Source organism: Melospiza georgiana, chromosome 3 (genome assembly GCF_028018845.1).
Source record: "Melospiza georgiana isolate bMelGeo1 chromosome 3, bMelGeo1.pri, whole genome shotgun sequence".
In the NCBI taxonomy this organism is placed as follows: Eukaryota; Metazoa; Chordata; class Aves; order Passeriformes; family Passerellidae; genus Melospiza; species Melospiza georgiana.
This window is the reverse complement of record NC_080432.1, coordinates 16,568,800-16,585,268: the sequence shown is the minus strand read 5'-3', so window position 1 is coordinate 16,585,268 and position 16,469 is coordinate 16,568,800. Positions and strand designations below refer to the sequence as shown.

General features: G+C 46.8%; 1 protein-coding gene across 3 annotated transcripts in view; it reads right to left on the bottom strand.

Moving 5' to 3' along the window:
* The window catches only part of TTBK1 (tau tubulin kinase 1), a 97,350-nt gene extending 83,092 nt beyond the window's left edge, over window positions 1-14,258 (bottom strand). The window contains exons 1-2 of one of the 3 annotated variants that reach the window (XM_058021313.1): window positions 14,178-14,242; window positions 2,100-2,226 (exon numbers count right to left, since the gene is read on the bottom strand). The gene's annotated coding sequence lies outside the window, so the exon portion shown is untranslated. Of the gene's footprint in view, window positions 1-2,099; window positions 2,227-13,771; window positions 13,822-14,177 lie in introns of those variants that run through there. The other 2 variants (XM_058021314.1, XM_058021315.1) reach the window with 2 other exon arrangements.
* Window positions 14,259-16,469: the final 2,211 nt, after the last annotated feature.

Here is a 16,469-nt window from a genome sequence, read left to right as displayed (position 1 = left end):
TGGCTTTGAAATAGAATAAAATCCTCCTGGGCAATGCCATGAATAGCAGATATTTGGCAATGTGGACTTACAGAACTAAGTTTACAGACATGCTCTGGTATCACCAGAGTAATGCAGCCAAAGCAAATGCCAATTTAATTATAGGCTGAAATGAATCCCAAGCTGGTTTAGATCACAGTAGCAGCACAAATCCGAACTTTATTCCTGAGGTAGTACAAATACAAGATGTCAAGAGATTCTTGTATCCCTGTCCCATGAAGTCATGCCAGGGAGTTGAGCAAGCTCTAAATCTGCCTTCCTAGAAACAGCTAGTGAAGCACAAAGGAAAGCAGCTGAGAAATAAACAGGGACAACAGCAGGACCAAATTCCATCTCTTGGCCAACCTCAGCATGAAGAAGTGTGAAATCAGCTCTTCCTCACTGATATCTCCTTCAGCCAACTACATAAACTTTACAAACATACAAACTTTATTGCTTTATAAATTTAGTCTTGGCATTTATAATAAAAGAAATGCAAAAGCCCCATGTTCACCAGTATACTGAAAGTGGCAAGAGCAGTCTGAGGAGTCATTTTATATGCCTTTCCAGCTTTTATTCTCTATCCTAGATACCCATTCCTAGCTAACTCAGATCAGGATACTGGCCTAGATGGACCTGTGGTAGGACTCACTATGGCCTGACTTGTGTTTTGGTGAGGAGTGTATTTTCAGCAGAAGGAGTGTATATATAATATATATGTCTTCTTTAGCTCTTCAAGTTGGCCAGAGAACAAAAAAATAAAGAGCCAATGGGAAGAAGTCTCATATACACAACCTATACATCTTTACAAGGTTGTCTTTTATACCAGCAAAATTTTAAACAGCTTTATTGGAATAAAAATATTTCCTAATTTTACAGGATTATAGCGTTCTTAAAATTAAACCTATAAATACCAAGCACACCCTGTAGGAACTCCTAATGAATATATGAGATCTTTGCTATGTTGGCTTGCTTCAGTCCCAGTATATCACAGTTGGAGTGCTCAAAACACAACCCACTCACATCAAGCTCAAAACTCATCAGACATGAGGTGGGTATTAAAGAGCAGAACAAAGCCATGGAATTCTGTCTCTCACCACCTTACTAAGGGTCCTCATCTCACTGTGGAGGAATTGCAATATCCCACTTCATTTCAGGACACATCCTTACCTCTGGAAGTCTACAAGTTAGAACAATTTAGACTGCTGTAACCCATGGCCCTCTTTACTTGATCAAATTCCCCATCATGAACCAGATCAGGAGCATGATCCCCACTAAGAGTGGATCCCAGAGGTGTTGTGGAAAGTTGATGTAAACTACAGGGTTTTTAGACAAAGTTGGATAACTGCAAAAGCAGCCAAATAAACTGCAGTCTAGAAATCAGGTCAACCTCCCTGTTCAATACCTGCATGAGAGGAACAACCAAAAAACAGTTGTAAGTAGAATTTAAACATAATTTAGCTGTTCCCAATATGAACACGAATGAAACAGATGGGCTGGGGAATAAGATGAGAATATAACAAGTAAGACTGAGAATGCTTGGATGTAAGAAAACAAAAACCAGTGGAGTTTCCAAGTGCCACTGCTCAGCAGCACTAGGGCTCAGTTAATGGCAGCAGTAGCTGCATGGGCTCAGTGTCCCTCACTGTTTTCCAACATCATCTCCTTCCAATACCAACCATAAAAATGAAATCACTCACATTGAAACAAACAAAAAGCCCCTATACCTTTGGACCATGCACTAGCATTCTATTATCAGGGTAGGAATGTGTGTAACAGTGCAGGAAAATAAGTTGATTTTAAAAAAATACAGTGCACAGGACTAACAGCCCCTCAGCCCTGGAATGCACCATACTCCCTGCTGAACTTGAAACAGCAATGAAAAACAAGCCATTCACTGCTAGGGTAGGTGTGACAGCAGGAGCTCATAAGGTTCTGAGTTATTCCTTGAAGAGATCTCCCCTCACTGCCTGCCCCTGCTGCAGCAAACCCTGCTCAGAGAGCAGGCTCAGCTCCTGTCAGCTGCAGCCCAAAGCCTCCTCTGGGACATATTCTACTCATAGGCAGGGAATGGCACTAACCTGAGAAATTCTGGACTTGATGTTCACAGCATTTCACTTCTGTAACAATCAAAACATCTAAAGGTGAGGTTGCAAGATGCTGGGGCTGTTTTTCATCTTTGAACGGTTTATGGCCATTAAGGAGTAACTGGGAAAAACAAACAAACAAAAAAAGCTGCAATCAAGACAGACTGCAATCAATCAAGGTCCAGATTCTCTGCTAACACGAGGCTGCACTGAGCAGAACATACATATTAAACACAGTAACAGATGCACCTTGGCAGCATTATTATGGCTACCCAGTTGCACAGCCAACTGAATTATCACTGCCTGCACAGCGAAAGCAACAGCACAGGACCAGAGGAAATCAAACAAAACCCCCAAACAAACACCACCACACTGCCAGAGACTGCACTCACACACATTACAGAGCAGTCAGACACACCAGTAATTTCTGTGCCAAACCCACCTATATCTGCAGGAGAATCAGCACAGGTAATTATGACAACAAATCATTAGGAACACACGGCAGATAAGCACGCCCACACTGCCAGGGGTTTATGTGATCCTAATCCTCCCCAAATACATCTCAGCAGTAAAAGCAAAACAATGGGGAGCAGGACAATTTGAAAGGAAAGTCTGTTATTATTGTCCACCAATCTCCTTGACAGAGTTTCTCCAAATTTGAAACAAGCAGAATATTAAATCCAGCTCCAGGAAATCCCTCTGATATCATAACCAGCTCAACCTCCACTAATTTAACAGGCAAGCATTATGGTTTGCCTACAATGAACATCTAACTGCAGCTTAAGTATCTGTACCTGCAAAACCAATATAAATCACTACTGAAAAGCTTGAGTAGTCTGCTGGCAGCCAAAACAAATATATCTGAATAAAAGCAAGAACTAAACATAGGTTGTACTTATGATATCAGACTCAACCTACACCTGACCCACAAGGGTATGTTGTCATCCCCTGATCCTGGACCAGAGTGTGACCAGACCCTCAGGTCATGCAGAATGTCCCATCGGGCATGTCCTGTCCCTTCTCTCTGCTTTTGTGCAGAGCCTGTTATTCACCTTCTATCAAATGTGGCCATTCCAAGTCAGTTTTCAGAGTGGACCTTCCTTGAGCCCTTATTCTTGAAGAACAGATTTTTATCTTGAAAAAACCACTCAGGCACACAGCAAACTGATAACATGTGCTGCTCAATGGTCTTATTATAACCTATTATATCAGGTTATTAAAGGGCCCACTGCCTAAGATCAAACATTTTAAACCTCCATTCCAGAAAAAGCTGTGCTCATCTTACTTACCCATTCAAAAATTTTTATGATAGATGCAGTCACCATAACCATCAATTATTAAATAAACTTGCCAAAAAGTTCTTTAGAGGTTAGGAACATAACACTGAGTTCCTGATGAAAGATGTCATCATTTGATTCAATTTCTGGGAGACAGGGTATTTTCCTAGGAAAGTTAATGTATTTATAGATTTGCCATGTAGACTTCATATTACCAAGCAGTTTCATCATAAAAATTAGCATAAGTGGGGCAACTGCCACTTGCTGCACTGAAGTCATATCAGACTAAGTGACACTAAATGGGACAAATTTTTTTCAGTCTTCTAGCCCAATGCTGATCACAACAGATATTCTATTTGTTATTACACAGAAGAGGTTTCCTGGGACTGACAAAACCATGACAAATCGTGCCAACTGTTAGTCACTTAAATCATCCTTCTACAGCCCATTTTCCCATTTTTGTAAGGAACTCTTCCCCCTAGCTGGAGCATGCTCAGGGAAGCAGGTTCATCCCTCCTCTGCTGCCTGCAAATCTCCAGTTTCATTCTCTGGTCTTCTGTCTCATCCCTTTTTAGTTTGCAGACAGCTGGCTAAGGGAATTTTAATATTTGAGCATTCAGGAACCACTCTGGGAGTCACACTGGCACCACTGGACTTTTGTGCCCTCACAGGCTGTGTTCCTCTTTTGCTTTTGGTGTCCCTTGCACACCCTGCTTGGTAAATGGGGATATTTGGTCTGGGGTCTTCTCCTATTTTATTTGAGCTCCACAGTCTCTAGATGAACCAGCCAGCTCTACATGTCCCTATTCCCTTCCTTTGGCAAAGGGGTGGCACCATGGCTCCTTACCTGGGCCTACAGACATTTCCTGCCACCTAGGGCACAACCTGCAGCTGCACACCCAGCTACCTGCACCAGGTGTGTTCCTCAACAGTTCTACCTTTACCTTAATTAAACTCACCTGCTAATGTAGTAAAAGGAAAAATAAAACAATTTTGAGGTGTTGAATAAGTGTCCTTATTTGTAGTAATGTCCTACAACATTACTACAAATAACAAACTTAACAGAATTGAAACTAACAGGATTGCCACAGGGTAGAGTCCAAGGTTATAGATTCCTGTGCACAAATACTTAAGTGATTCCCAATACAAAATCATGAAGGATTCTCAGAAGCCAGACATTTATCAACTGGTTGATCATCACTACTTGTTTGATGTGAGAATGGCATATTCAATTTTCCTTACCTAAATCTTTAAAAGTAAACTAAGCACACAATAAAACAGTACATGGGCCTTCCTGCACAGGTTCTAATTTGGATTTCCTAAGGAATGCCTTAATTAACACTTCACTTCCAGGCTGTATATGATGTACCAGCATTTCAGGGGGAGTGATGGATATTACTGAGCACACTTTGCTCTTTGAACTCTGTGCATATAGAAAACATACTGGATCAAGTGTTCACATGCATCCAGGACATCCTGGACACCACTGGGATTTAAGTTCCTGTTAGCTAAAAACCTTCAAAGAGAGTTGTGATTCTCTGGAGCCATCCATGCCTCTTGTATCTTGTTAGCCTCTGTTCCCCCTGGGGCTTTTTCATGAAACCATCCAGCCAGAGTGATTAAATATTTCTTTGGCAGAATCAGTTTTACCTCAATTGTCCCTAGTCCATCACCATTTTGGGTTACTTCCCACTTTTCCCACTGTCTCTCTTCTTCCCTTGAGCAATCCTTCTTATACATAGTCCTGGAGTTTATCAGATTTGGCCTTTGCCTCTGGTCAGTGCCACAACAGCACCTTGTCCCAGAGGCTGCCTGGCCACAGCCTTTACAGCTGCCCTGGGCTGGGTAATTCCTACAGATTCCCACAGTGCCTCTCCTGTGGGGTGGGAATGCATCACAGCAATTTCTGCAGGTAACTGTACTGATTCTAGCAAATTGTGTATCTCCCCTCCACTACACACCCTTCCCTGCTGATATGGAAACCTCCACTCTTTCCATGAGACTCTTGCTGCATGGCCCAACCCAAAAGCACACAAGACTCCACACAGATGTAATTTTCCTTTGCAAATAGTTGGTGCAGTTTTGGGTTTTTGTGGTTGAGATGACCCCCAGGTATTAGAAAGTTGTTTTTTTTCCCAGCCCTGCAACCAAAGAAGAAGTCAAGATTTGTCAAAGTTCTGCTTTTCAAAGTTGTTTATTTTTTCTTATTTATTATAGTCTTTTTCTGACTTGCTGAGATTTGTCTGGCAGGTTGGGTTGTGGCACAGTGTTTGCCTTTTTTTGCCTTTGGGGTGGCGTTAATTTTTATATATTATGAATTATGAGTATTTTATTTACAATAATTTTCTAATATTTATCACCTATGTTAGGCACTCTGTCTCTACTCTAAACCAATCAAAAAGTGCCACCATCCCAGCAGAAAATGGAGGAGAAGGAAAAGGACAGGATATGCCTAGATTCTTCTATTTTGCCTCTTGAACCCCCATTTTAAACCCCTAAAATTCTACTTTTTCACTTTGTGACAAATTAACTATCATTCTACTTAAACTTTTGTGGCTTGTAAATCTTCCCACAAAGTTGGTAATTTTTTCCATGGGCTAAAATCGAAGGCACAGGTGTCTTTGACTCCCTGTCAGGGTCCCAAATCACCCAGGGCAGGCAGAGGAATGTTCTGGGTCCCGACAGTGCAGCAACGATGTAACAGCTCAGGCTGTTGCCTCTGAGAAGAGTCTCCAACAAAGGAATCCCAGGGATACTGCACCCTCACAGTCTGTCTTGGTTGTTATTTCTATGCAAGAACATCCTAGTAAAACCCACAAAAATTCTTGTACATGCAAGCATGGTCTGTTTCATTCCCTTCTGCACTGCTGTGTGAGTCAGTTTCCAAGGAACAATGGATACCAGGATTATGGAGAGCTGTACAAGCTGGTCAGGACTGCCTCTGTAAAAGTCATTTCCACATGTGCTGAGAATGCCATCTAGTTCTCAGCTGTCAGTACCTGCCCTCCCAGAACATGCAAACAATTGCTTCCCATCCAGGAGTTTTCCTATCTGTGCAGTTAAGCAGCTCTATCACTGAGCTCTATGCCTTCTCCTTCTGCTATCAGATTTTACACCAGCTTCTTGTGTCAGGGAAAAAAAAACAACCTAAAAACCAACAAAATCCCAATACAAAAAACACACCAGCAAAACCCCCAACAAACTTTAATATGTGTTCTTCTGGACCAATTCATTGACACAAACCACATTTATTCTTTGATCCTTAATTTTCCAGCGCTATGCCAAGTAACTGGATTATGAGAATTTCCTGTTACAGAACTAATAGGGTCAGAACTTGTTTCTATGAAAAAGCATCATAAACCTTACACCATCTTTTAATGTAAAAGGGATTTTCTACTCATAGCTGTAATAAAGTACAGGAAAAGTAAATTTTGTACGTGACTTGGTCAAGACTCATAGCAATTCTTCAAACCTATCTCAACCTGAAATGAGTAATTGTGCATTCCGTGTTCAGCTTGCCAGAGTAAGCTGGCTCCTGGTAAATACTTCTAATAATAAATACTCCACAGACAGAACAATTACTGGTTCAAGTCCAGCCTGGGATGTTTGGAAGGGGAAAAAATGTATATAATCTCATCCCAATCAGAAACACAGGCAGCAAGGTTAAAGAAAATGTGTTTTGCAGAAGAAGCAACAAGCACACCAGAAATACCAGCTTCTGAGCTGCCACCAGACTTGAAAAGAGGCTGCAGGATCTATGCAATCAGATAGCTCTGAGCCCTGGAAACCAAATGGTTCCTATCATTTCCTCCAGAAAACTGTCACAAGAGTGACAAACTACTTGCCTACCTGCCCTTTGCATTGCCACCTTTTACATTTTCTTTTTTGTCGTGTTCAATGGACAAAGCCCCATAAACTTTGTCTCTGCTTGAGAAGCAACCACTCCTTATTTCTTCATAGAAATGGGGAAGAGCAGAAAGAAAAAAGGGCATCTTCAACAAAATGCTTCTTAATACAACCAAACTCATGCTTAGACATCTATGAACAAGCCATAGAGGTCATGCACACAGAGCAGAGCACTGCTACAGAGAAAAGCACAAAAAAAAATTTAAAAAGGGAGGCAATTCTGCCCTTGCTTACTGAGAGAGACAGCAGAGACTGGTAGAGTACAGTAATCCATGCCACATGGCTACTAAAAATCCTGAATCAAAAAAAAAAAGGCTGGAAAGTGCCTTCCACCTGAAAACTAAACTCTCTAAAATGCAGGGAACTTAGCCCAAAGAAACTCCCAAAAGCAAGGGAATGTAGTGGAGAAGTACTTCTCTACTATGAAAATTTAAGAATTGAAGGGCTCTGACATTCGAGCCCACCTTCTGCTAGAAGCTGAAACACGACAACTGCAAATTAGTTTTTCATGGGGGTTTTCCTTAAGGACAGGATCTGGAACAAGAAAGAGGGTGGATTCTCTTTTCAGACCAAGGCTGGGCACCTCTAAGAAGGCATGCTTTAACTAGCAATTTTCCTAAAAGCAGAAACAGAAAAAAAACCAAAACCAAAAAACCAAAAAACCCAACACCCACCCAAAAATCAAATTTTGGGTGCTTAGATGCTAATGAATGAAAGGTGAGAATTAATGGGAGCATGTATTACACCATATTACCTACACTACCCCATAAATCCTACAGACCCCAGTGCTGGATCCACAGTTTCAAGTTCCTAATTAGCCAACCTAAAAATCTGCCTGAAATGAAGAGAAACAGTTCCCCTGTCTCCTTCCAGCTCTGAACTCTTGTATGTAGGATTCCACCACGGGCCACCATGGGGTCAGTGACCTGTACTAGCAGAAAAATTCTGCCTCTTCCTAATAAATAAGAGCATTTCCTTGGCTTAGAGCTTCCTGAATTGGTTCACTGTAGGGTCAGTCAAATGCAAGAGGAGCAGACCTCAGATCCATTTCAGCTCCAGTCAAGCTGGGCTCTGTGCTTGTCTCCACAGCAGGAAGCTCTTGGCCTTCTGTGAAATGACAAGATTCAGTCCCTTCTGCTTAAAAACAGCAACTTTGGAGTTACTGGAGTAACTCTGCCTGAGGCTAACCTTTCTTTTTCCCCAAGGATAACAAAATTTGAAGAAATCAGTTTCAACAAATTACTTGCACAACTCCTAAACTAGTAAATTTTAGAAGTCTGATGCAGCTTGATTCTGTTTGAATAATTCAAGACATAACCAGACCACAAAGTCTAAGCTTCCTAACACAATGTCACCACAAAGGTGACTTCTATTCTCTGGCTGAGGTGCTACAGGAAGCAAACAAGCAACTTTCATGAAATGAGGGAAACAAGCCAGACAATTTATTAGAGTGGCCAATCAAGAGAAGCACTGTGCTGATGCCTCTGTGAAGGTGAAAGTGTTGGACAGCTACACCATGCCCTTGTTTCAGTGAGCAGAACAGGTACCAAGAGAACAAATACCAACAGTAACAAGAATTCAAGCTGCATGTTAAGAAGCTACAGATCAGTCTGGGATAGGAGTGGCAGATTGTCCCTCTGTCTGGGAGGAAGGTTCTCACAAAGAGCTACAAGTTCAGGGAAAAAATGGGCTGAATTTTAGAAGAAACATCACACACACACAGAGAAAGAGAAGTTTCAGGATTACAAGGTATTTAAATAGAACCCAAAAAACCAAAGAGATGCAACAGGTTTCAGAGGTGTGGTAGGGAACAAGGATGAATGGATTCATTCTTGCTACCCAGGCACATTCTCCAGGGCTCCATGGAAAAGGTACACAGAAAAAAGGCCAGGTCATTCCAGGGGAGAAAGAGCACTACACACTACAAAATAAACAGACAGTCTCACAGGAGATAAAGAAATAATTTTGTATCAAGGCTAAAGGGAAAAAATGTAATAATAAAGCTGCCCCATCAGACCAGAATAAAGCAGCAACAGTGATTTGCCATGTGAGAACAGATGGCCTGTGCCTTTAGGAAACAGGAGGCAATGGAGAACTTCAGTTTCCTCATGCAGATCAGACTATATTACAAAGATGAAATTTTAAATATAACTTACAAACAATTCCACTTTGTTGAATAGAAATGCATCACCTTAAAAAAAAAAAAAAAAGAAAGAAAATCTTTGGCCAGTGCAACTTCTACTTTGTTTTAATTCTGACCTACTGGGCCAACAGAAGGTTTTTAGAATAGAAGATGTGTGCAAAAGAAGAAAACAGCACAAATGATTCCAAGTGATGATATTTTTTCCTGATGATTAGAAGAGGTTAAGTAAATTCTTCTGGATAAAATCTACATATTTTCTACCCATATGTGGTGAGAGGCCACCCAGCCAGTCTGTTAAATGATGGACAGATAAGAAACAGAAAGACTTAAGGAAAGATCAGAAAGAAGATACCTAGGATTTGTGGCTGCTGTTTGTTTTGAAGAGCTCTGCAGAGGATCCGGAAAATCAGTCTTCCACAACAGACATGTTTAGAAAACTGAAGATTAAAAATTAAACTAAGTGGCAGCCAGGAGGGAGAAGCCCTGATTTATAGATCTGTTAGGATAGGTGAGGTGCTTTTAGGAAGACTCAACAAGCACATGTGTGGTATCAGGCCAAAGGCCTGGGAAATGAGGATGTTCCAGGATAAAACTAAAGTTTCTCTAAAACTAATAACTGGCTAAAAGAGAGGAAAACACATAGGAATGCAGAGTAGGTCTCACGACAGAGTGCTCTTAGCACACAGGTGACACCTTGTGTGCATGGAAAATGACTCAGGCCACCAAATAAAAAGGCTGAAAAGCTGCACCCTGCACCCCTAAGGGGATCAGGGGTGTGACCAGGGCAAGCACAGTGTGCCCATCTTCTCAGCCTTTCCTTGAGCATCATCTCTTGGTCACTGGCAGAGAAAGGCCTGGAGCAATCCAGGGGTTTGGCCTGAGCAGCTGAGTGACCCTGAAATCAAAACCTTTTCACCAAACATCAATGGCTCCCTTTGTGTTTCCTGTCTGACTGGGAGGCCACCAAAGCTTTGTACCCAGGCAGCTCCTGGGCTGACAGAGGGCCTGACAGCATCTCCTGCTGCACAGACAGAGAGGAATCCACTTCCATCTGCCACAGCTGACACCAGATCTCTTTCTGAAGGCTGGGATGCCTCAGTTCTCCTAAGAGGAAACGTGTGCCCACAGGCATTCTCTGTTCTCCATGGCACCTATCTGGCTGGAGCCAGCCCAGGAGGATCCAGTTTGTTCCTTTCATATTGCTCACCAAATTAAAGATGACACAGCCTGACACCAAAAGGAAGGGGTTTCCAAACGCATCTTGTTTGATTAGCTCTACAGTCCATCACACTGTCAACATCTTCCTTCTCAAGTACAAAAAAATATCCTTTCCCATGTGTGCAGCTCTTGAGCAGAGGAAAAGGCCCAACAGAAAACACTGTGGGACTGGGTAAGACCAAAAGGGACCAAGGGATTTTTTTGTGAATTGGGATTGTGAATCCCATGAGAAACCTACTGTGGCAGTTTTACATTTTCTCCATTGAGTCTTTCAATATATTGATGTATCCACCAGTGTCCAAAAAAGCAGAAAAGTTCATGTGAAAAACCACTCGATACATTAATGTCCAAGACACATTGCCATTGCTAGATTATTTTCCATATTTTTGGGAATAACTGCTGCTGGATTATTTGGGGATAACTGCTGTGGCTCTCAACACTGTGATCCACAGTGGATCTCTGCTGTGGAGAAGACCATGGACCGGCCTGACCAACAAGGATTGCCACTGTCCACTTCAGAGCTGGGCAAACTCTCACATGCAAGGGAGTCTCAATTTTCGGATGCACCATGTAAAAGCCACATCATCTCTCTCACCTCTCATTCCTAAAGTTTCAACAAACACCCAGAAGATTCTCCCACTCCTCCTCTGGACTAGGGAGGGAGGTCTCACAGCTGGCCTTCCTTATTCCTCCCTCTCCAAGCAATCTCAACATTTATTCCAAAGGGACTGGGTCCCACAATGGCATTTAAGGGAATTTCATGATGTTTCAAAGGAATACCCATTTTTTTTGTTATCTTTGATGGAAGAAGGGGAGGGAAGCACTGGTTGTGTCCACTTTGCTTCTTGCTCAGTAAACCAGCAGAGCTAAAAGAGTTTTTTAGCAAATGCTTCCACAATGGCTCCAGCAAATATTCAGAGTGTGCCTTGCAATACTCAAAGTGGAAGATACCAACAAAGCCCACACATCCTAAAACATTAAGGAAGTTTATGAAGTCCTTGAAGGCTTTATAAACACCTACTCCTCCATAAGGACCTATTTTCTGTCCTCTGCTCTGTTTTCAAAGTGAATCAATGTTACTGGAAGGTCACTATGGAGTTTGGCAAACAAATCTAACCCAGGAGCTTCCCAGGATGAGGAACTGCTCCTGAGGTGTTTTCTGGATGCTGCACATTGATACACACACAGATAAGACTAAGGCAAAAAACTGAAAGGACACAACTGAAGAGATGAGCCCACAGCAGGACCCATGTGAGAGGAGTACAAACCATCAAGTAATGAGTCAATGAGTCGATCTCTCAATAAGAGAGAGCAAGAAACAGCAAGAAGGGATTCCCACACTAGAGATAGAGAAGAAAGATGGATTTGGCTCTTCCTGGATCTGGCTGATCATTCCTGCTTTGGAAAACAAGTGCCAACTGCTTCCAGTGAAGGAGAGCTGCAGGCTGCCTGCTGCCCTCACCAACAAACACTGGGGATGGAGAGGGAAGGAAATCCACACATGGGCCATGAGCATCACTTGATCAGCACCAACACTGAGAGCTGAAGGAATAGATTTCCTAGCACTGCACTAGAGACACTCCTTTCTGGAGGACCAAGAGCACTGATAGGGATCTGATTCTCCCTTGAGGACTATTCCAAAAAAAAAAAAAAAAAAAAAAAAAAAAAAAAAAAAAAGAAAGGTTAGGCAGATGTCCCCAAGGTGTGATAAAAGTGTTCTACAAGAGATTCCAGTGTTTTATTTCTAACAGCAGTAAATACCACATACACCATTCATGAGTACCACATCTCAAAAGTTTCTGATTTCACCTATATATCACCAAGAGGAGGATGCTCCTTGTGAGCTGGATGATCATTGGCACGAAAAGGAAGAAAGCCAGAACATTAACCCATCATTCCTATTCTGCCCCTCTTTATCTTCTCAAAAGAAGGCAGCACACTGAAACGTGGTGACACACTGACACTCGTGAGACAGAGCTGCTGCTCTTTACTCAGAGCACCTGCACAGGCACAGCACCTAAGAGCTGAGGCAGCATTAGCACACCCTGTGCCACAACACAACACGAAGCTAAATTCCACTCGTAGGAAGTCCCCAGGCTGAAAATCTCTGTTGTGACTCACTGAGAAGTTTATTGCTAAAAGGCAACATTTTCAGTGAGACTAAAGAAATACATGTGAAATGGCAGAATTAGGAGACCTTTCCTTCTATCAATCAAGCCTAAGAAAATTCAGAACAGGTTTGGTTTGAACTGCTGATACCAACAGGTATTGATGTCCCCACCCCTCAAAACACACAGTGGGGCTTGAACTCGAGCTGTCAGTGTGCCAGTGTGATTTCAGCGCTCCGTGCAGCATTCTGGCTCCCTGTAAAATCCCCGATGCACGTCAAGGTCACGGTGCTCATCTGGAGAGTCCTCAGCGGGTCAGACCCAGGTTAGCGGATCCCTCCTCTCTCGGAATGCAGGGAAAGCAGCACAATGACCACGGGCACATCCAGCAATGTCAGCTTGGGCGCCGCCAGCAATACCGAGCCCATAGCGGGACACTGTGAGCCCCAAAGCGTCAGGAGACACGGCCACGCACACGGGAGCACCATTTGCACCCCGCCAAAAGGAGAAACTCTCAATCTCCCGCCTGCAACCCGCACAGCACGGAGTTATCCCAGGGTACCGCGGCGGAAGGAAGCGCTCGCTCCCTCCATGGAACCCTCCAGGGACCGGGCTGGCTTATCCCGTGCGGCCGGACAGGCACCGCTGGCCCCGGGCAGGATGCCGTGCCCAGCCCCGGGCGGCACCGGACTCCCGAGGCGGCCGACACCCTTCGTGCTTTCCCCGGAGCCCGGCCCGCCGCAAGGCCGTGGCTGCCTTCGCACCTCGGCCCCCGCCCGACACCGACACCGGCACCGGCACCGCCGGTCCCCGGTACCGCCCGGCGGGGCCGCTCCCTCCGGCGGAGCCTCTCAGCGCTCGGGGCGCCCCCGCCCCTGCCGTGCAGAGCGCAGCGAGGCCGCTGCCCGCCCCTCCCGCGGCGGCAGCCCCGGGCATCGCCGCGACCCCCGTGCCGGGCAGGAGCGGTGCCGAGGGGCGGCCGCCGCCCGGGCCCCCGCCCTGCCCTGCCCTCACCTCGGGCCGTCCCGCCTCCCCCCGCCGAGGAGGTGGCCGCGTCCGCCCCTGCACTGCAGCTGCCGGCACGCCGCCCCCCCATCCCCGCCGCCCCTCTCGGCAGTTGGTTCGCCCCACCCGGCCCACCTTCCCATTGGCGGCACCGGGCCGTCACTCCGCCGCTGGCCCGCCCAGCCCCGCGGGCACGCTGGGAACCCGAGTCCCGCGCGCGGGACTCTCTCCCTTCGGCTGGAGGCGCCGGGTGGGGCGGCAAACTACATCTCCCGCAGTGCCCCGCGCGCAGCCTCGGCACGGCCCGGCCCGGTGCGGTCCCCGGTCCCGCATCTCGCAGGCCGCCAGCGGGACGCTCCCTCCGTCCCTCCCTTCCCCTCCCGTGCCCGCCGCGGCGCGGCCCGGCCCGCCTCACCTGGCCCCGCCGCCGCCGGCGCCTCCCGCTGCGGCCGGCGCAGGCAGCGCATGCCCCACGCCCTTCAGTGCGGCTCGTCGGGCGCGGTGCCGCCGGCCCGGCGCGCTGCGGCTGCGGCTGTGGGACGGGCCGGCCCCGAGCGCATCCTCCCCCTCGGAGCCGCGGCGGGCGGCGGGATTCGCCCACAATGCACCGCGCGCCGCACCGACAGCATCAGCCTGACATCACCCGCGGGCCGTCCCCGCCCGGCCGGGCCCGCCCCGGGCCCGCCTCCGCCGTCAGGCGGCACCGGGCAGCGGCGGGCGGCACACGCGGCCGGGCACCGCAGCGCGCCGGGGAGCAGCGCACCGGCGTGGGACTCGGCCCGGGACAGGGAACGGGAACGGCACGGCGCTGCCCCGCCCTGGGACCGGGAACGGGGCCGGCAGCGGCAGTGCCAGCGTGATCGCGGGCCCTGCCAGGACGGGAGCGGTGCCTGTCTCTGCGCTGGTGGCATCAGCGCTGGCATGGCCAGCATGGCCCCGGGCACTGCGCTGCCCTGGGAGCGCGGCCAGCGCTGGCACGGTCTGCGCAGGGCCGGGTGACTGCACTGCTGGGACCCAGGCCAGAGCCGGCACATCTGCCTGAGGCTGGGCTGTGCATTGCACAGGGACCGGCAGCGACACCACTGTGAGCCCTGTGCTGGCAGCGCAGTCAGCCCAGCAGTGCTGACCTGCAGCTTTTTACTCCAGTCCTCTGGGGCCAGGGCCAAGAAGGGACTGGTGCGCTACACTGCGCTGTAAGTCTGGCCAGGAACTGCACTGGGACCAGGACCAGCACCGCTGGCACTGGCCTGGGCACTGCACCGCTGGGATCAGAACATTCCCCATCCACACTGGGCCAGATCTTGCCCTGCCAGGGCTGGGAACAATGCCAGCAGCTCACAGCTGGGTGCAGCACCCAAAAAAGGCTCAGACAGGTGAGCCTGTCCCTGCATGCAGCTGGGCAGTGTGCCTGCCCCTGGGCAGTTCCCCTACCCTGACGGGCACAGCTCCAGAGAGGTGCCATTCTCCCTGCTCCAGCTCACGTTGTACTTGAAGCACAGATAAGCACGTGGCTCCTCCAGATGTGCTGTGCAACGCTCATGGCCGTGCCTTCTTGTTCCCTTTCCACTGCAAACCATCCATATTCATGCCTCTGTCCCAGACTGTGGATGGGCACTGTTCTGTGCCTCATTCACCTTCACAAAACACCGCTGCCAGACCCTCCCTGCCACACTCTGGTGCCTCTCCCTGTCCCCACCAGTGTCCCCATCAGACCCAGCCTGGTGTTCATCCACAGAGGGAGGTTCCCATCTGTCCTGTGAGTGGGATGTCACACCAGCTTCCACAGGGCTGCTGTGCTCCCCCATCCCTTGTGGGGCACACCTCCCAGCCAGGACTTTTCCTTGCACCAGAGCAGTCCCTTGGGGCCAGGGTGGTAATAAAGGGTATTTGTGGTGACAAGATATATATATATATAATCAATATCTAATTATCTGGATATTTTAAGTATTGTTTTTCTCCCCTATCACTCATTGGGCATTTATTACACATTCATAAATGGAAGTGCAGCAAATCTACATTTTTCACACAGTTTTGACCTTTGTTCCGGGTGTGACCAGCTCTGACAAAGATTCACATTCCAGATTAGTTCAGGTACTCAGCTCCTTCAAACCTGCTGCATTTCCCATTGCTTTGGATGCAAGGTCTGTGCTCATCTGTTAAAGTGGAACTTGAGCCACTGCATTTTAGCTTTATTTCATCCTTGGTCTAAACCTCCCTTCTGCAGATGGAGCTGAATGGGCTTAGAAACCTGCTAGAACAGCCACCTGGGAACATGTCCAATTTAATCTGCAGGCAGAAATGCAGCTGGAAATGATCAAAAGATTTTATTAAAATCTGGGTTAATTGTGGCTTGGGAGAATTTCTAACACAGACCAGCATGTACTTTTGCTCTGTGGTGGTGTTTTTGCCTGGCCCTGACTTTCTTTGTGGAGCCAGATGTTAGCTGTGTGCACACCATGTGAGAAGACCATTGGAAAGGACAGCGAGGAGCAGATCTGTGATAACCAGGTGACAGGTCTGGATTCCACAACTTTACTGTTCTTCTTTTTAGGTCATTAAAAATAGGAAAAACAGAGAGATGAGCAATTGAGAAACATAGCACCTCATTGAGTAAGTCTTTTACGTACTGACAGTATTGTATTGTATTTGCAGGGTGCCCTGTGGCAGTAAGGAATGATGAATCTGACTCCATGTTCTTAGAAAGCTA